Source organism: Tympanuchus pallidicinctus, unplaced genomic scaffold (genome assembly GCF_026119805.1).
Source record: "Tympanuchus pallidicinctus isolate F22 unplaced genomic scaffold, pur_lepc_1.0 scaffold5, whole genome shotgun sequence".
In the NCBI taxonomy this organism is placed as follows: Eukaryota; Metazoa; Chordata; class Aves; order Galliformes; family Phasianidae; genus Tympanuchus; species Tympanuchus pallidicinctus.
Window position 1 is genome coordinate 44,010,371 of NW_026294769.1, and position 21,771 is coordinate 44,032,141.

A 21,771-nucleotide genomic window follows, 5' to 3' on the forward strand; every position below is an offset into this window, starting at 1 on the left:
AAAGGTTGCTGAGTTAGTTTCTTGATCTTCTTGGTATGGAGAATTCCTCTAAAACATGAGCTCTCTGAAGTGGGGAATGGTAAAATGAAGAGAGGATGAAGGATATATAGTCAGGGATTGCGGTGCTCCTTAGAAGAATAACAAATATAGAAGGATCTGCCATCACAGAGGTGCTGGAACAGAAACATCCCCTTTTAGTTCTCCTGCATCTTATGCAGTTCAAAACCTATTTTCCCCATCACTCTCTTGCTCTGCAAATTTTTCTTTTCCTCAAATTCAAGGCTTCTTGCACCTCAGCAATTTGTGAATGTAGTATAACCGTATTTCAACAAACAGGTCCCTGTTACAGGATACTGTGGGTACTTTCCATATAAAAAGTTGTCTGTCAAATCCTGTGAATCCTTTTTAGTGTTGCCAGGGTGGACTGGAAAAGCTAGATAAAAGAAGGGCCTGGTTAGCTAGAACTGAAGTCCGTGCTGTCTTGGGTGTTGTACAACCAAATCATGAGATTGTTCATTTTGACAATTTGTTAGGGGCACATATTTAAGTCTGGAGAATTCACCAGCATTCTGGCAGCTGTGCAGCATGGACATCATGAGAAGACCGTGTGTGCTTTGTGTAGTTCTCCTTTTGTGTGACATAAAAGAATCTTTGATTAGTATCAGAAACCTATGGAGTTGTTGGAGGTAATCACATGCTGAGGAGCCTGAACACATCCCTGTGTGCTGACTGATTCTGTGATCATACCCAGGAGTGAACCACACTGCTGACTTGGTGCTGCTTCTCCCTTGTGCCCTGGTATAGCTGTTTTCTACATTCTCTGCACCAGCAACTCCAGGATGAGTAACGCTTCTGCTGAGAACTGTCTACTTCTCTCCTCTCCTGCTAATTGCTAGTGGAAGTGCATGTACACGGTTCAGGGGTTCTGGTGCAAAGTACAGTGCAGAGCAGCCCTTTAATTTGCCACAGGAATATTTGGCCTTCAGTCAGAGACAGTTCAGATACCGAGCAACATGTTCTACATTTATTGCGCTGATACTGCTCTACACCACAGCCTTAACTGAACACCAGTGCTACCACGACAGCAGAAAAGAAACACAAACATGTGGAGCACCAGTGTGTTGAATCTAGTAGCTGTGAGCTATTCACTGGGGTTTTTTAGTATTCAGCCACCTACAGCTGCCAGAACTGCCACTTCCCTAGCTTGCAACAGAAGAATGTGCTGGGCTTTTCAGTTTGGAATTGATCTCAGTAATGCGTCTGGGTATTTATGGGTCCGGGTGTTTTTGAAGTCATACCTTGCTGTCAAACAACTCATCTTCAAAAAAGCTCTTGCAGTTAGTTTGGATGAGAGCATAACACTAGGCAGTGCACATCACCAAGGATGCCTCACCTCAGTCTTCCAGACACGTTGCTGAGTCACATCTGGCATGAAATGAGGAGCCCTTGTCTCTGCCCTTATCTTCAAAGCTCTGCGTGGGCCCCTCATTGTTTGAAGAAGATTTTGCCCTGCTTTATCATGAATCTTTGGTATCTACACTTTATAGGAGCTATGTTACTCTACAGGAGAGGATAAAATTGCAAGTGGGCAAAAATTGCCATTCTGAGCCTACAGATACAAGCATCTCCAATGAGTCTGTATGGATAGGCAACTTCTAAAATAGACAGAGTTGGAATTTGAATCATGGCTGGTAGATCCTCCAGGGAATATTAATCCCATTTGTCAAGTAGAGGATGGAAGGAAAACCCATACTCTCCCCTTGGTAGTTTGTCAGTGCTTCTTGCACACTGGATCTATTGACTCAAGGTATACCTACCTCTTCTTTCAGAAGATATCCTGAGTACAAGTGCTGCATAATCAAGCACTTCAAGGCATTTACCATGTACTAGATCTTACCGTGCAATACCTACCTTTTAGCTGCTGTAATGGATGTGGGTAGCTGATAGTTTTAAAGAGGAACTAGTCTATTTTATCAGTAATTTGGAGCTACAGCTAACTACCTTGATTTCAGTCCTACTTTTTTGTAGTGCTGGAAGAAAATTTCTTCTTCCTTAGAAACCTCATGCAAAATAAACATCTTCTACTATGGCTAAAGCCATATACACTCTGGGAACTGTTCAGCTTACAGTACGTGGGATGGAAGATTGCCTTGGGCACACATGTTATGTGATTTGCAAAGGCTGGAGGTATTACTTCTGCTGTTTCTCATGCATCCTTCATATTTGTATTCATTTTGTATACAGTACATACACTGTTTTCCATTTATTCTCTTATTTTTGTTTCTCCTACTTAAAGTCCTTATACTCATTGCTGTCAGGGAACTGTTTTAAATGAAAATGTGGAATAGTTTTAATGAATTAAAGCTGAAAGAATGTGAGCTTAATATTTTACATTTTAGATCTTTTCCTTGGTGAAGGTTAAGTGCGAAAAATTTTGTCTGCAGCCTTTCTAGCTTAAGCAGAAAGACTTTCCATAGTTCAGGTTTAAATTCTCTGCTATGGACATTCAGTTTTCCTGAATCAAAATTGTTAAACTGAAATGAATAGCTCATGGCAATGATGATGAAGTATCAAGCCTTCATCTCTCATGTCTCTAGTTCTATTTTGCTAGTGATGATTTTGCCAGTTCTGTTGCTAGCACTGAACAAATCTCAGCAACAAAGCTCAGTTTGGTTAATGGGTTCCTTGCAAGCATTTTCCTTATTGGTATTAAGAACAGATGTAAAGATTTCTTACATTTGCACTGTATGAACGTAGATTTCATTGCTTCTGTAAAAACCTAGAAATGTTGCTACATTTTCCATCTGTATCAGGGCACTTTTTGTGCCTGCTGTAACATACATGGGGTGAGACAGATTGTTTTCAACTACTGAGGATGCTATTTGCCTGTCCCGCTTGCTTCAAAATCCTTTGGCAGTGTGCCTGTAAAAGAGCTTCAGAGGATCAAGGTCCTCAGGGTGCTGCTGCCTTTAATGGAAAGCTTGTTGTGTTCTTCAGTTGTCTGACTCTTGAGAGGGAAAGAGTGAGGTCTAAATCTCTCTCTTGCCCTCAGTGCTAGTAGTACCTATTGCAAATTATTTTAGTTTGAGATGTCTTCATTTGTTATGCCACAGCAAATTTTGCTTGACACCACAACATGCAGAGACAGTGGTAAGAGCTGACTTGTAGTGCAGGGAGTGAAAGCCATTCTTTAACCTCAAATTTTATTTTGGTTTAATTCTCAATTTAATAATGCCACTTTTTCCCTCCTAGAATGCAATCACAATATTAGCCCTATGTTCTCCCATCAATAATCCGAATAGAGGTGTTCAAGTTTATTCCTTAGCTCTCTGTCAAGAAAAGGAAAGCCATAATTCCTGTGAAGAAAAGATACTCTCAGCTATTGCTCCAACAACTGTAATTTACTTTCTATCATGTTTCTGCTGGCCCATTGCTCCCTCCTGCCTAGTTCCAAATGATAGCCCTCTCGATGAGATCCATTGCATCCCCCCATTTGGTGTCATCCTCGAATACCATAACAGTTTTTATACCTCTTTTTCCTTTAAAGATGATTGCTTGTTTTGCTTAAACACTTGGTGCATTCAGGCTGTCTTTTTCATTATTGTGCTTTGGATTAAATTTTATTTTTGATTTTTGTTTTAAGGTTAGGTTCTCAGCGGCTCTGAGTAGACTGGATATTTACAAAAAGCCATTTGTGAAAGTAACTCTACCTTCCAGTTAGTAATTTGTCCCTTTATATGTAGTTGTTCCTAACTCACATTTCAATACTTCTTTCAGTCATAGGGAGCTGCAGGACAAATATTTTTCCAAAATATATTCGTAAGGGATGGTCCTCTTCCTGTTATTGGCCACCCTAGGTCTGTTGCAGGAGACACCTATAAGAAGATCTCTTTCAAAAAAATCTACTTCCAAATCAATGGGGTTCTTCTGTGTATCCCAACTAACCGTGCTGAAAACTACTCTTTAATAGGTGTAAGCTAAAATCACGAAGGATTTTTGAGTTTAGGCTTTATTTTCAGATTTGGATTGTTACTGTCCTTCATGGAAGTTTGAGAAAATTTTAACTGAACCTTGTGATTCCTGAAGTAAATCAGTTCCAAATGACTACAGACCATGGACTGGAGCCCTGAAAATAAACCTTTAGGATTTTGTATCTCTTCTCATCAGTAGTATTGTTCCCTCTGAATTCTTTACTGCTCTTTGGCAGCACTGGCAATGCTGTCTTTTCTCATCATCTTGAAGTGACTCCCACAACTTCATCATCGATTTTCAGTAGTGGTGGCTGCTATGTGCCTCTGTAGCTCTAGAACTGCTAATTAAATAAAATCCAATTTTAGTTCAATGCACTTATCATATTGATACATGTATTGTCCTTATACAGCTATTTTTAAATTGTTTGTTGCAAGATAAAGTGCTAAGTAGCTGTAATTTATGAACTTGAAACCTACAAAACCCAAGGCAACCCTAATTCAGTGATTATTCCAGGTAATTTCATTACCCAATCAGTCTGGGATTTCTACCATAGTTTGCTCATATGTACCCTCTTAGAAAACTCCTTTCTGCCCGAGCTGAAGAACTTCGTGAGTGACACTGAACATTAACTTTGTTCAGTGCCAAGCATTCATCTAGTGATATATCACTTCTATTAACCTATGGAAGTATTTTGGGTATTTATGATTTTCATTTCTCCTGTCATAGTTTTGGAACAAAGTATTTGAATTGCTTTTTTAGTGAGAAGGTTATTTGACTTGTGAGATCGACTGCTGACTCGTGCAATATGCATGTGAGGTGACCACCTGCACCCTTCAGTTAGTTCTTGAATATTTAGAGTAGAATACATGTTTCCTGATGCTCAGTCCAGATCTGAGTGATGTTTGCCAAAGTTTCACAGTGTGAGGGACTAAGGGGAAAGGAACTTTCATGGGTTTTCGAAGGTCTGGGGCAAAAGGGAAAACTTGATTCTGACACTTGTATAAGGTTGAGCGTTGTAAATATTCAAAGTCACCTGAATTTCAAAACATTTACTTCTTAAAACCTGGTAACACTCTTGTTATTTTTGGCTATTTCACTGAATTGAGTTGCCAGATTCAATTTTGATTCACTTTTGTTCACTCGTTCATCATCTTGTACTCACCTTTGCAGCTGTGTTGTTAAGGCACTGCCCTAGAACAGAAATGACATCCCTAAAATGGAGGATATCTTCAACCAAAGAACTTTGGCCAGATAATAATTGGGCATCTCCTAGGACTTCCTCAAGAGAATGAGTTGTCTATTCCTCAGCAGGATGATTTTGGCACCCAAGGTTCGAGAAGGCAGGTTTCCTTCTTGCTAGCTACCTTAGGCCTTTTGCTGATGAGGCTAGATGGCTCTGAAACTCAGTCTTAGATTCCTCATTTGCAACTTGGAGGCTTGACACAGATCCTCATTTTGCACTGATCCATCACCTCTGATGCCTACAGGAAGTTTCAAAAACACCCCTCCCAGCTGTTGCCCCATTAATCTCCTGGAGATTAGAGGTCCCATTGCAAATAAATCTGAATGTGCTCCATGGGAACTCCTCAATCAAACCAATCCATAGTTCTGCATGTTGATGTAAATCAGAGTAGCCATATTTAAAGGGTTGTCAATATGTTAGGCTACAAACAAAAAAAAAACACTGGGGAGCTCTGCCATTGGAACAGACCTCCCGCTCTGCTTTCTCTGCTAGAGGGCCTAGCAGATTGGCCAGAGATTGGACTATGAAACAGCTGGAAGAGCTAACTTCTTAAATTAATGGAGTATGAATTGCCAAAAGTCATGTACCAGAGCCTTGAGCTCTACTGGTATCATCATATCATGCTGTTCTCCATAATGTAATATTAAGGGAAGAGTGCCGATTGCCGTTTTCCAGCCTTTGTGTTTCAGCAAAAGTTAACAATGTATAATACAAAATGTGAATGAAAGAAACTAGACCCAAGGATTTTTTTTAGGATCTAAAGTATCTTTTTTAACCATGAACTTTCATATTCCTTCAGATTGCTAAAAATCTAGATGTATATTGAAAAACCTCTCCTCAGAAAAGAAGACTTAACGTAGTTGAAGCTTGACTCTAATGTAATTTATACTTTGTGAGTAGGACATGGAAAAATACTGTGTTAGTAAGAGCTAGTTCCACTATCATGTTTTTAATAAGGGAATTGAATATGTGTTCTCTCTGAGTCGGGAAGGGGGTGTGGAGGGGTTGTGACAACAGAAGCAAATCCCTGTGTACCCAGTGTTGGAGTACTAAACTTAGTTTTCACTCTTTTGAACATATTTTCTTTCAATTTATGATAAGGACAATCTAACACATTACATAGAATGAGAGAAACTGTGCAAGCTGTAGGATTCAGCTGATCCATAAGTAAGTACATTTCCTGCTGGTGTTATTTAATCCAGCTATGCAATTATAGTAATATAATATTCCAATTTTTTTTTACTGAGAAACAGTATTTTTTAGTATTCTGAATTGAGGATGTAAAAAATGTGTGGACTGACAAGTCACCTCTTTGACTGCAAAAACAATTCCAACTGATTACTAAAATACTGTTGCTTAAAGATAATGGTGTAATAGATACAAATTCATCCCATAATTCTTTTAACCTCAGTAAATGTGTTGCAAATGTTCAGTGTCTTTTGTGGTAACATAAAGCAGAAGTCTTAATTAGTCTAAACAAAACAATTACATAGGAGAGTTTTTAAGTGTGTTTTCAATTTCAGAAAAAATTCTCATAAATTTGCCTTATTTCTTTTTCACATCTTGAATCAGATGCAAGCAAATGTGTTTGTATGTGTGTGTTATCCCCAAAGCACTGGGAGGGTTGTTATGTGAAAATTATCCTTTTAGTTTACACTCATGCTGCTCTTTGGTCACGTTTCAATCCGTTAGAAGGAAAAAAGAAGAACGAAAAAAATAAAAGCACAACAGCTCTGCTCCAGGTTTTCTTGGTACTGCAGCCCTTAACAGAAGGCAGAGCTTAGCTGTGTGTATGCAATGAGTTCCATGTTTCTTATTTTAGAAAAACAAACAAACAAAAAAAAACCACTACCAAGATAACACAAAAGATTAATTACCTATTAATTTTCTTTCTTTCTTTTTCAAAATCAGGAAAGCAGTTGCCAGCAAATGCATTCCTTGCCGCCTTCTTTGCCTTCGCTTCTTTCGCTTCCCTAAATTGCTCCTTAAATATTTCAGTTAAGGTCATCTTGCTTTTTGATTCACTGAATGTAGTGACGTTGTTATTTATGTTCAGAAGATGATAAGAAGTAGTCAGGTTTCTAGTCACAGTAACTTTTGTTATGTTAAGTGCTGAAATATAGGAAAAGCCTGCTTTATGAAACCTCTGAGTTATTTTTCTGTCTGGAGCAACCTTGTGTATAGTTTGTGTTTCTTGCTAACAATAGGTTTTATTGGACTGCTGAAAAATCAAATATGCTGAAACAGTGAGGCAAAAGGAGATGCTCTTGTTTTATCATCCAAGAAAGCACATACATCATTTGGGGCTCATTAACCCACATCAAGTCATCTAAAGAAATTTCCTGTTTGACCTCCCACTTCATGTATTTTCAGTACCAGTTAACAATTTAGGTCTATGTTGGGCCTGCCAGAATCTCCCAAATACCTAAACTGAGATAGATACACTGTTGAACACGTAGGTATACCTTACAACTTGGGCAGTTATAACAGTTTGAATAAAAATTGTTTTGGAGGAATAAGTGCCTGTCAGATTCAATCCATTCCAAGTAGGTTCTGCCAGCTTTTGCTCATTCTAAGATCCATAATATTGTCTTCCATTTTCCTTACTGATTAATTCTATTGGAATAGTTATCATGGGAAAATAATCATACAATCACAGAATGGTTTGAGTTGGAAGGGAGCTCAAAGACCATCCAGTCCCAATCTCCTGCCATGGGCAGAGCTGCCACCAGCTCAGGCTGCCCAGGGCCCCATCCAGCCTGGCCTTGAGCACCAAGGATGGGGCATCACAGCTTCTCTGGGCAGCTCTGCCAGTGCCTCACCACCTTCTGAATAAAAGAATTCCTTCCTTATGTCTAATTTAAATTTTCTGCCTTTTAGCCTAGAGCCATTACCCCTTGCCCTCACTGCGCTCCCAGATGAAGAGTCCCTCCTCAGCTTTCCTGTAGGCCGCTGTGCTTTTACTGACACACTTACCCAGGCAAACTTTCTGGGTAAATCCAAGAAGGAATAGTTGAAAATTGAATGAAAGTGACTTACTGTATCAGAGCTGAATTAATACTTTACTAGATTGTTTGATTGATTGATTTTATTGCATTTTTATTACCTAATCTTTAGGCTTTTTTTCTAGTTTACTAATGTCCTTTATTCTTTTCAAGTGTGAGAGTTTTATTCATTTTTAAGCTAGTTTACTAAGCACTTGAAGCCAAATTGGAACCTTTAGATGGTGGATTTCTACAATGTAGCAAAATGGCCTCATGCCTCAGGCTGACGTAATTTCTCAAATCGTGGATCAAACACTGCTGAATTTTTTAGTCATATCCACTGAAACCACGAAAAAATAAATTTTCATGTGTCATCTTGGGAAAGGAGAAATGTATCTAGGTTATTTTCATTTAATTTAAGGGTTTTGCTCATGACTTATAAAAATGGTATTTCACACCATTCAAAACAATGACACCAAGTGATTTTCTTCTGCATTGTTCCCCACCAAAGGATGTGTGTTCAGGGATATATTTTATCATTCTGGTGCTGAATTGCCCTTTGCACATTCACCTTATCGATGTTAGGGATTTTTTAATGACTCCTTAGCAGTAAGTGATAAAGTCCTTTGGAAATTAGTCTGCTGAGATAATCCCACTGAATTATGACCATTACAAACCCATGAGCTCAGATTTAACCATATGCATTCTGCAAATAGAAATAAATGTTGTACTGATCTGCAAATATGATCTTTTGGGGTTTTTTAACAATAGCTTTTTCCACTGTTTATGGCAGTACTGCTGCATTGGTGAAGTCACTTGAAGTTCATAAGTTGTGGGCATTTTGTATCTTTTCATTCTTCTGAATCTATGATGAGCAAGGCTGGACAGTGTGACAGCAGTGCCAAACAGTGGGAGAGGTTCTGGAGCTTTCTTACATGTTAATAGTGGTGCTGTAGTTCCATTAGCTTCTTCAAAAATATTTCTTAGTCCATACGGTGCCCATTCCTACAGAAAGTCCAGCAAAAATAGTCAGAATTGGATTCTCTTGTCCATCTATCAGCATTTGCAGAGTTAACCACCATAACGTTTTCCATGTTGTTCTACTTTTGGTTAGTTAAAACTGCAATCAAACACCTTGTACTTGCAATGTTTGTATAGAATACTTAAATACCAAAAATGCAAAAGCACTTTATACAAACAGAAATCACTGCACTATTCACTGGAATAAAGATGTTTCAAGGTGAAATGGGTATCTGCTGCATAAGGACATTTTCTATAGAATGTTGGTCTGAAGAAGTAAGGAACTCACAAATGGCTGGATCTGTTGACATATGTGGGTCTAGTATTTTCGTTTTGTCAGAAAGATCTCACTTCTGGCATCATGCTGAGTATGTAAGTTCAGGAATGACTCAGAGATGTGAATCACATACAACACTCCCCAGAGTCCCCTGGGTCTTCCTTGAGGGTTTTGTGACTGTGCTTCTTTTGTGAGCTTAAATAAGATCATTTAAGCCCCAGGCCATGATACTCAGTTGTCATATATTGCCATTTCAGGGATTATTTGGAAAACTCTTTACCACCAATATGTTCAAGGTATGCAAAAATTTCTGCATGTAGTAAACCCTTTTATGTTCTATGCGTTATCTGTGTTATACAGGAAGGATTTCTCTCAATGTCACGCATACACCTACACCCCTCAAAATTCGTAAACGATATATAGTCAGCAGTATCTGTTCAAAGGAAGAACTATAAATACTGTTCTTGCATTACAGCATGCTGTAAGCCTTTCTTATTGTGCGATGCTGTTAAGTCTCCACTTTTACCCCAGATTGGAAATGTGCTGTGGCAAGGTTCCTTGGTAAGGCTGTGTGCAGTCTGAATAGTAACCAGCATGCAGAAACTTGAATAAGAAGATTCATGAAAAATGAAAATATTCCTGAAATTTCTTTAAACACAGCAGCATTTAATGAAAATAATAGATCTGTTTTCAGTAGAATAAAATTATGGCACAGTATGCTCTCTGACATTAAATCATAACAAACTCCTTTGTGCACCTTCTGGAAAGTATCATATTTTCATATGTTCTTAAATGTGAAAAACAGAGATCTGGAAACTTTGACGATAGTACAAAACTACCATCTCCATGTGTCTTTTTCTGCTCTTTAGCAGGCTAGTTCAGTGTCCACTAAAGTAAATGGAAATATTTCTGTTTATTGCTGTGCTATTGGATTCATCCTTCTATATGTTGCCCAATGACTTATGTCATTGTCGCTCTCCTTCACTCGTCATTATTTTTACCCTTCTGTATGTTTAGATAAAGAAGTTCCTAATGCTAATGATTCATTCTGTTTAGTGCTACTAAGTGATTCTTGGTTTTGCTTTATTATCACATGAAGCTAGTGTTGGCAGGGGTGAACAAGAAAGACAAGGCAGAAAATTAATGGCTCTCTTGCAATGAAAAGAGATACTTTGAACAGAATCAGAGCTTTTTATTGTACACATGCAGTCAATTTACTGTTCATGAAAAGAGATATTTTTTAAGCATCTTCTCTCTTTACTGTTCTAAGCATTGTTTTATTCATTAGCTTATTTGTTTTGTTTTCTCTGCTGTTACATTTTTGACCATTATATTCTTGCTGTTACATTCTTGACCAAAGCACTTTCCTTCCACAACTTCTTTACCCAATTTATTTCCCATAATGACAACAAAAATTAGAAAAAATATTCTTATTTTGTAGCAAGTTAAGGGCCAAAATCTGTCTTTTGGTACTTACATGCAGTCATCTTTTTAGTGAGATTTGCAGTTACATTACTGAAGCTAGAAATATGGCCTGTGCATCCCAGTTCTCCCCTTTGTGTAACTACTATAAGTCACTGTTTCGAAACATAATTATATTTTATATGTTTCAAAATTGAGGGAAAAATGTTATTAATTATCTTCTAGTGTTTACATATGTAGCCCTTCTTGAGATCTTCTGAAGACTGATGGCTAATCTTTCATTGCATCATATGCTTTGCACTTGGTCTCTAGTACATTAAGTAGAAAAACCTTTTGAGTTGTGCCTTCTTGTTCTTTCATTATACCAGAGGTTTTGCCAAGGGATGGAAAAAAAATACTCTAATGTGCATTCAACCGCTCCTGTGGAAGGGTCCCACTCCACTCACTCATCCCAATTGCTAGCACTCCAAATGTCATCAGGGCTTTGCTGACTCCTCTGAGGCACAGTCAAAGGAGAGCTTATGTGGCCATTGGGACAGATGAGTTGCGTGAGTGGGATTGTAAGAGTGTTTTGTTTTAATTCCTGGCATCTTGGCTCATGTAATATGCATGCCCAAGAAGAGAGTACTGAGGATACCACAGAGAAAGGCAGATTTTCATTAGTTGCTCATAACTTTGTGTCATGGTACTGGGGAGCAAAAGGTTCAATAGTAGCTAGTGAGAATCACAAAAAAAACCTTTCAGTCAGCTTATCCTAGCTATTACATCATCACTAAAAAATTGGACCTGATCATCAGAAAGTACCTTATTACTTATTACTGGAGAGACCAATCTCTGCAAGAAGCAGAGCCAAAAAAAACATATTAGGTGATATGACAATAACATTATTTTTCACCTCTGCAATTATTTCATACCAGTGTATTTTTGCTGTATGTTTAAGAATATTCAATCTAGATTCTGGGTTTAAGTTTTCAAGGTGAGATCCCAGAAGGCCTATTGGTTTTCACAGCCACTACTGACTTGAAAACCTAACAGAACATTGGTTTGCTTTTTGATTTATTAGGAAGCAGGCTTAACTGAACTTGCTGGCTGGAATCTGTATAAGTCCTGCTGGATTTCTGCTTTGCACCTGCAGAAGCAGATTTAGAGCTACTGCCCTCTGTGGATACTATGCATTAGCAGTATAAGAGAACTGTTGATAAATTAAGAAAATTGCATTGGAAATGTACTTTGCTGTAACCCTGCCCTGCTGGAGTTGGAGGCAACGTTCCTTGTGAGACTTATGGGACAGCTCTAAATTCAATACTTTGGGCAATATCTTTCTTAGTGTGCTGGGATATATCCCTAGAAATAATGTACAGATAAATGCATGTTATTTATTGCTCAGAAATTGTCATAACTTTTTATTGTTTTATTTATTATAGCCAGAAAAAAAAAGACTGATCTGGGGAAGAGTGGAAAAACAATGGCAATATATCTTTCTTGCGTAAGACAAAGGTAAGATTTAGAGGACTGTAATATTGCAAGTACTTATTTATAGCATAATAATAACTATGAGGTAATTTTTTAAGTTCCCAAATGCTGGCAGCTTTTTATTTAAACTTTTCCAGACCTTCACAGTCTTGGCTGCCTAAGAGCTGGTGCTTTAAAATTCTGAGTCCTTTCCAATTCACTGATACAGTGAGTCCGCTGCAAGGTACTATGTATGCCATTGGACTGACCTGTTCTGCACTAGAGCAGAAAAGGTTGCATTTCATTTTGTAGCAGCATGTTAGAAATGCAAGCATTTCGGGTTCTTCAATTTATGTTATCTTTGTTTTGGGTTTGTTGAAGAAAGGATTCTTTATTATTTGTTTGTTTATTTCACACTGTCCCTCAGAACCTATAGCTATAAGTGCCCCAATTTTCCCTGGGGCTTCTTTTTTTCCTTTTTCTATGGTCTCAGGTACCCAGTTGTGAATGTAATAATATCTTTCATTCCTCCTCTCATATATTCCTCCTCTCATATATTCATTGTTCCAAGAGCTGGTGTCTGTGCAGGTTCCTAATCAGGTTATTTTTGATCTTTTATAAGTTCGCAAATGAAGAATCTAACTGTGTTCATTATCCTCAAAACAGATAGACTTACTAGCCACCAAAATGGCTAGCCACTAAAATGGCATAAAATGGCTCTAAGAAACAGTAAAGTGTGCTTTTCCAAAACCAGCATCAGAATGCAGAGCTGTTCAAGAGCACACAAACTTTAGGCAGCCAGGCTCTTGCTAGCCTTCCCAGAGGGTGCTATGTCAGATGGAGAGAGGTCCAGAAAAAGGGAGCAGACAAACTGACAGGGAAGCAGGCTTCACAACAGAGGAAACAATGAAAGATAGAGAGATCATTTCAGCCATTGAGCTGGCGCAGGCAGGAAAACCCTTTCTGGTGGTTTTAGTGTCTTCATGTCCGAGGTGAGGGTTTGGTGATGTGCACACTGACTGCCAGGGTAATGGCTCCCAGATCTGCTCCTTTTCTGTGATTGCTCAGGTAGTAGTATGACAGGGAAGGCAGTCAGATGACAGAACTGACTCACCTGAAGGCCACTCTATGCCATTTAGTGATATGATTTTGGCAAGCAGGGCTAATACTTGGTCCTTCACCAGACTTGCTTTGACCACAGTCCTGAGAAGCTTGCAATTAGTCATGGCTAAGGGAATGTGAAACTATAGCTCATGTGAGCAAAATATTTCCCTAACATAAACAAAACAAAGATCTTTTTCCATCGTTGGAACTTTCTCCTGAGCAGAGTCACTATGACGTTCTGCGTTTTGATAGCGGCTCAAGTCAGATGAGGAAGGAGATATGAACCATATGCTACTTGTCAAATGAAGATGAATAAAGAATTTAAGTTGACGTAGATGCAGGTAGTTACACTTCAGTTGCCTAAAGACAAGACAGAACAGTTTGTGCTAATTTATAGGTGATTTTAATAGTAACTCAATTTAGAAAAGAACAAAGAGTTGAATGAATAAATTAAAAAGCCTAAAAAAACTATCTCCAAAGCTGAAAATTCTGCTAAAATACTACAAATATTCTCAGGAAATATCCTAATGACTTAGAGTATTCAGTGGAGATGAACACCCAGCCATTTGAACTATCTATTGCATCTGGGGCTGGAATTGGAAAAATTCTTCTAGTCAATCAATTAACTTAGCAAGATACAGTTCTTTGAAATTTGATAGTGATAGAGCTTTGCCATGGGGAATACAAAAGAAAAGCTGTTACATTTTATGTTTACAGCAGGTCTGTATATAATGCAGTATTGATAAGTATTTAATGGGAAACAATACACAAGATAGTCAGTATTCTTGTACATTAAAGTATGCTCTTTAATGTTTCTGTTATTTTGAATGTGGTATTGCTGACTTGTAATGCGCCCATGCCCTGGAGGTATTTTAGAGACATGCGGACATGGCACTAAGGAACATGGTTTAATGATGGGATTTGGCATGTCAGGATGATGGTCTTAATGATCTTAAAGGTTTTTTCTAGCCAAGATAGTTATCAAGCTACATATGGGTAAACTTAGTTCTGCATGGTGATTCAGCAACATAAATAAGAATAAACGAGTTCAGTTCTGCGAAAAAATTCTAAATCTAGTAAGAAGAGAGCTTGTGTTACAACTAAAACTTGTGATTCCTAGCAGCTGGAAGTATTAATTTGTTTTCCCATTTTTTCAGGTATTGCCTACAATAAATTCACTGAGCAAGAAATACAGACTTCTGTCCAGTGCTATGAAAATTAACCAAGGCACATTAACTTCAGGAAATCTTCAAAGGTATGAAAATAAAATGCTTACTCAGTAATTATTTAAACCAAACAAGCCATCAGCATGTGCTACATGGCCTAAGTATTATGTCAGGTCAATAATTAAGCTGTAGTAAATCTTCTGGAGATTCTATTCTGCCAAACTTTAAAGACTCAAGGCTAACCCAAGGACCCTTAACATTTTCATGAGGAAGCAAATGATTGTACAGATAGCTTCTCAATCAAAGTTTGCTATTATTAACTTTCTGCTTTTAAAACATCCAGAAATTGTGTGTTTTAAGTTTGTTGAGTAATATCTTGTAAGCAAAATATGCGCCTTTCTTGACTTTACTAAGAGGAATATTTTATAGACTTGAGTTCTATCATGATAAAAATACTCTTTTTCTGCAGGGAAAGATACACATTAAGCAAAAAGTAGTGTCTTGGAATTTTCCCTTGTTTATGTAAACCTGATGATTATGAAAACTTAAAGCTATTCTCACTACATGCAGCTGGTCATGGTAAAGAAAAGTACTAAGCAAGCTGTCCTGTGTGACTCTGACAAAGTAGTTCTAAAAGATGTGCACAGTGATGTGCTTTCAAGGCCTGGCTGACTTTTAGGTGGAATTAGGCAGCCACTGCAGGTTCTGTGGTGGCTTTGTGATATGAGAATTAAGGCACAAGCCTGAAAGTATCAAATCATACATCTCAACGAAGAAGAATACAAAGCCACATGACAGAGCACAGAGCAGTAATATAAAATACTCTGAGATTCATTTTTTCACCTGCCTATATTATATTCTGTCACCTCATTTGCGTGGAACATTTGTGTTTAAACAATTTGCGAATGTATATGATTTAATAGCAGATATATATGGGGTGGAGGTAAATTTAGATTTAAACTTGCTAGTAATGAAAGACATCTGGTACTCATGAAGTTTATTTCTTGTGCAAGTCTTCGTATGGAATTCTTGTTTGTAAACAGTCATTGTTTGACATGTAAGCTCACGGTGTGTTTGAATTACATAATACTTAAGTTACCAGATCTTCAGATAATTTTCGTAACAATAAGAATGAATATAAGATTATTCCATCAATAGTTTAATTACTAATCTGATCATTCTTTTAAAAGGAGTCATCTTTCAAAATTATATTGTAATACTTTTTGCACTAGGAGTCTTGTGGTTTTATTATTTATTTTGCAGATTTAAATAGTAGTCTTTTATATAGTCTGTAGAATTTATTTAGTTATCTAGTTAGCTCTCTTGCATAATGTACACTGAAGGAGTCCCCTGTTTGAAGTAGGAAGCACCTTTCAAATCAAAAAGAATATTATTTTCAAGTTTTTCAGTAAAGTATTTGCCAAATCCTTATCAGAGCAATAGCTTCCAGAGTAAAGGTGTATTCCTGGAGGCATGATCTGTCTTCTTTATTTTCCCTCCAGGTCTATGGCTTCATAATGGTCTCATATATATGTGTATTGTTTTCTTGCATACAAAAAATTCTAGCTGTCTTGTACCATCTATCTATCCATTATCTCCAGTTCCAACTCAATGTTTGTTATCTGTCAGATTTATCTAGAAATACACTTTTTGTAGGTTGCTTGTAAAGAGGTTAACCAGAGTAGAGCCAAGAAAATGCATGCTTTGGCTTTCTGTGGAAGTGGAAATTATGTGTAATGATTTAGATCATATCATAGAACCATAGAATGTCTTGGGTTGGAAGGGTCCTTAAAGATTCCCTAATTCCAACCCCCTGCCATGGGCAGGGCTGCCACCCACCAGCTCAGGCTGCTCAGGGCCCCATCCAACCTGGCCATGAGTGCCTCCAGGGATGGGGCACTACAGCTTCTCTGGGCAGCTGTGCCAGGGCCTCACTACCCTCTAAGTAAGGAATTTCTTCCTAACATCTAATCTAAATTTCATCTCTTTTAGTTTAAAGCATTTCCCCCGTGTTCCATCACTATTAGACTGTGTAGATAGTCAGTCTCCCTCCTGCTATTGAGTTCCCTTTAAGGGAAGACCACAATGAGGTCTCCTCAGGTTGTTCTCCAAACTGAACAAGCCCAGCTCGCTCAGCCATTCTTCATAAGAGAGGTACTCCAGCCCTCTGATCATCTCCATGGCCCTCCAATGAACTGGCACAAACAGATCCAAGTTCTTCCTGAGTTGGAAGCATCAGGTCTGGACTCAATACTCCAGATGGGGCCTCAGACAGGCAGAGCAGAGGGGAACAATCACCTCCCTCACCCTGCTGACTACCCCTCCTGTGATGCAGCCCGGGTTACTGTTGGCCTTCTGGACTTAAAGAGCACAGTGCTGGCTCACGTTCAGCAAAAGAATGACCTTTTCTTGGAGAAAATGAATTGGATTATTATTTGCAATGCCTTCTAGTTCTATTGAGTGAAATAAAGAGTGATCTTTTTGGTGTTGTTTCCAGTCTACCAAAGGCAGGAAGCACAAAGTCTTTTTATTGGATGGTTTCCCAGCAATTTTTGTAGATCCAATGGTTAATGTTTTTCAGAAGAAGCTTGGGTAGTGTTTATCTAACCTGAAAATTTAGACTTTCACTCTTCATTGACTACATCATGCACTTTTGTAGAGTGATTTCTCAAGAAAATCTTATAAACATACCTTTCTTTTCTACAGATTTACGGTCATGGAATCTTGTACAATGAAACTGTAACTGTGAAGTATGCATAAATGTAATTTGTATTTGTTGCATCAGGAATGCCTTCAGAATATTTATAATGAAATAAAGTGTTATCACTTGTACCATGTACAAAATAGCTGGAAAGTTCCAAGAAAAATAAAAAGGTGGCTTTTTGACCTGAAGCTTAAAAATCATGTCTCTTATGTATATAATCTATTAATGACACTCTCAGTGCAAAGACTTCCCTGGCACATTATCTGCTGACATTCCAAAAGCCAACTTCAGCTAATTAAGTTGAACAGAACTTAACCCTTGGGGTTAGGTCTTTTAGAAATGTAGTTTCATTAGTGCATATATGTTTATCCCAGCCTCAACTCCAAACAGGTTTTTGGATCCCAGTTTATCAAGAGCTTGAAAAACTGATTTCATTTAATATTAAACGAGTTTGATCTTGAAGTAAAAACCAAAGATGCTTGTGTTATGGTATTTCTTTACAAATTAGAGGGTTGAGAAGTGGTAGACTGTGTGATCTGAGTTCTCCAGAGTTCTTCACTGACCATTTGTGTCTCCAAGCAGAATATCTTGCAGTAGCTCACTGAACAGTCAGACGAGTCTCACAGAAAAACTCAGAAGATCCTCACAGGCAGTAGGTTGATAGGAAGCATAGACATACAGCAAGTGCAAGTGATGAGTTTTCTAAATCACCCTTCATTTTACTGCGTGTAAACTGAACCACTGTCAGTGATCTATCAGCAGGAGGAATTGCTGAGCATCTTCCTGAAAGGTTTACAGCAGAACTACATGTTTTAAATTTTAATTTTTTTTTTTATTTTTTTTTTTGAGGTCCTTCTGTGTTCTGATAGTTCAGTTTTATTTGCTGCCTACACAGGATACAGCCACATCATGCTGAATCTGTAATCAGGCAGCCTTACTCTAGCCAGGATCTTGTCATGGTTTAGAGGTGTTTTTTTTGTTGTTGTTTGTTTGTTTATTTGTTTTTAATTATACTCTTAAAAGACTACAAGAAATACCTATCAGAAATTAGGAAATCCCATGGAAAGACTCTTCCAATACCTCAGAGGTACATCTCTGTGTCATATGCCTCTGTTCATAGGCATACACATTCAGACTTGTACCCACACAAAGTTTTTCTACTAAGAAGCATGTGCTTGAGTATTATTCACTGCATCCCCAAATGAATTCTGCCATCAGTGATCTCTGTTCTAGTTCAGTAGTATATTCCACTTCAGAAACAAAATTGATTCATTTTCCTTTTTCCTCTCATGCTGTCAAGTTTCTGTTTGAAAAAGGGGATTATGTAGAAAGGGATTATTAGCTAAAAGGTAAAGGGTTTTCCCCCTAAATGCATTAGAGTAAATGTCTTTTAATAGATGTAGTAGATAAAATGAGATAGACCAAGGAGACACACCTTTGCCCCTTTGTTTCCTCTTTTTTTTTGTGACTTTCTTGCCCACAGCGCACTTCTGACCTGGCTTAGTGTGCGCCCATCCCATTCACTTACCTTTCCTTCTCACACATGAGCCATATATATGTTGGTTTGTTTTTTTAATATACCCAATTGATTAACATCCAGAGGGAGTTTTCTGCAGTATATCAATACAGTAGAAAGTTGTGTACTTGGATTCTTTGCTTTAGAAGGTGGGAGGGTGAAGATTCTGGGATTCACTTGTATATCCTTAGCCTAACATGTCACTTATATGAAGCAACAGGCATTTGTTTGTCCCTGTGGCTGCTCATCCCTATTAAATTAGTTCACACCAGTAGAGCTCCAAAGACAAAGCATGAAGTTTTTCTCCTTCATTTCCTCCTGCTACTTAGTGAAAGGGATTCTCAGCTGCTGATTAAGTTGCTTCACTGCATTTCTTACCAGCATGTTTCTCTGCACTGCCCTCCTTAATGAGGAGTATGCAATCAGCAGTTAGGTGACTGCTATACTGAGAGTATGCTCAGTAGAAGAGAGACAGGCAAATATATATATATATTTATTCAAAAAACTTCTTTCTAACTCCTGTGCCAAACTGAAGGCAGGAGCTTTCATGTAAGTGTACTATTAAGAGTTCAAGGTCAAGCTTTCAAAATGCCAGTCTTTGGAAGTATTTATGGACATTTAGGTGGTGTTCCCACATTTAGATGGTGTTTTTCTCCTGTAAGAGCCAGCTCACTTCCTTCCTAACCAATATCACTTGTATTATGCTTCAGTGGAAAACTGGTGCTATTCAAGGGCATCAAAATACAACACATGTAGTCTGATAAAAATACTTTTAGTATTGCACACAAGGAATGTTTTTAAAGTAGAGTTTATAAAAGAATTGTATATGACATTATTTCCTCTACCTCTTCCAAATATTTCCATTCAGATGGATGTTTAGGAAGACTGCAGATTTTTTTTAGCCACACGTTTCTTCTGCCAGTAACTTGATCCAGAAGTATCTTACTGTTTTTCTTGCAAAATGCAAAATGTCTTTATTAGGAAGTAGACCAATAGCATCATTAAGATTGTAATGATATAGTCAGAGAATGGGGAAAAAAAAAGAATACCACAAGGAAAACTCTTCCCTGGCATTATGTAGTAAGACCAAAAAGACAAAAGAAAAACAGCTAAACCAAAACTGTGCAAACAAACAGAGCTGCTTAATGTGACATCAGTAGTGAGATACAGTAATACTAAAACTATACGTGTTTTCTAAGTTATATATACAACTAAGATTAACATTTCTTTACTTTTTTTAGTCATCTAGGAAAAAAAATGGCATATCTGTAACAGCTTAAATCTACTTGCAGTGAGAAAAGCACTTGGACATGTGTTTATACATTGTATACGTGCTATTGACATAGCAGTGAAGTAGCTTACTGAATCAGGGCCAAGAAACACTAATGAGAAAACTTTCCAGCATTTGTTATTGCCCTCCAGATTTACAGATCTACTACAATGTTTCTTTGCTTACTCTTGCCATAAGTTGTAATTGTTTTCCCTACTGCATCCTCAGGTATTCCCAGAATGAATTAAAAATGGCCTATTTTTTGTGTCTCGTGGGTTTTTCTCCTGACAAGTGATCACATTATGTATAGAATTATAGAATCATTCAGATTGGAAAAGACCTCTAAGGTCATTCATTCCAACTGTCCACCTACCACCAATATTGCCCACTGACCGTGTCCCACAGTGCCACATGTACATGTTTCTTGAACGCCTCCAGGGATGATTACTCCACCACCTCCCTGGGCAGCCTGTGCCAATGCACTACCTCTCTTTCTCAGAAGAGTAAAGTACAAGCTCACACTGGAAGTATGGACAGTATTATGTCTGGGGGAAAAAAATCAGCTATCTTTCACACTTTATTTCTCAAGTGGAAGAAAAACTGATGGGTTTCCATAATGTTTTGCAGCTTTTAATATATTGAAGTGTGTACAAATGAGAGATGAGATGTACGTGAGCGATTCTGTAAGAGTCATCACCCATTCTTGGCCCCTTTTGATGTTATGCTGCAGTGAGAAAGCTGGTGCACTAGTTAGTTTATTGACCTAGTATTTGGAGGAATTTAGTCGCAGTTCCTTCCTCCAGACAGCACTTCCTGTATGACAGAGCTGAAGTCAGTGCTGCAGGGAAAAGATCACTCCACCATGTCGCAGGAGAGCTATGGAAATACACATTTAAGATTAAGGAGCACTTGCATAATGCAGTGATGGGATGCCCAGAAATGCCATAGAGAAATCCCAGGCTTCACGCCTCAGAAGCTGTCAAACTATGGGCATGTTTATCTTTAGGAATTGGTCCTGGAAGTTGCAGGTCATGCTGCTTCCCACTGAAGGTGTTCTCAGACCCTTACACGATCAGGTCCAGAGCTTCTATGGGATACTGAAATGCCATTAGATGTAAATTAAGATGACTAAGGCAGTAAAATATGACCACTGATTAACAAAGCAAGTCTTTATAGCCATAAATTCTATAATTTATAAATAGCCAGAGACATGACTGAGTAACAGTGTTCAACCATGCAGCTAATTAAAAGCAAATAAAGATATAATGGCACAGTAGTTGCATCTGAAACAAAAACATTCTTCACTAGAATTTTCAGATTCTTTCACACATTAACTTTTCCTTCAGGCAGCAGGCCTTCCCCTTAACTTTTCATACTGTAAGTAGGGCCAAGTAAAGAATCATCTACACTCTGTATTCTTGAGTATTTAAAACTGTGCATAACCACTGATATTATCTAGGATACCAGAAACAATGGGGAAGTACAGTTTTTCTGTGGAAACATGGACTTTGAATTTAGGTTGTGATATAGATAAATCTGTGGGCCGTGTGGCCATGATGCAAGAGGAGTGGAAGTTAGTGTCTGTGGAGCCCTGTGCTAAGATCACATTTATTATTTTAGCAGGACTGCATTCTATTGTGG

The 21,771-nt window shown here is 38.0% G+C and overlaps 1 protein-coding gene across 4 annotated transcripts in view; it reads left to right on the forward strand.

The window, feature by feature from the left end:
• Nucleotides 1-12,307: 12,307 nt before the first annotated feature.
• SULF1 (sulfatase 1) overlaps nt 12,308-21,771 on the forward strand; it is a 106,278-nt gene continuing 96,814 nt past the window's right edge. For all 4 annotated transcript variants that reach the window (XM_052704894.1, XM_052704895.1, XM_052704897.1 and 1 more), the window contains exons 1-2: nt 12,308-12,415; nt 14,632-14,729. The gene's annotated coding sequence lies outside the window, so the exon portion shown is untranslated. The remainder of the gene's footprint in view (nt 12,416-14,631; nt 14,730-21,771) is intronic.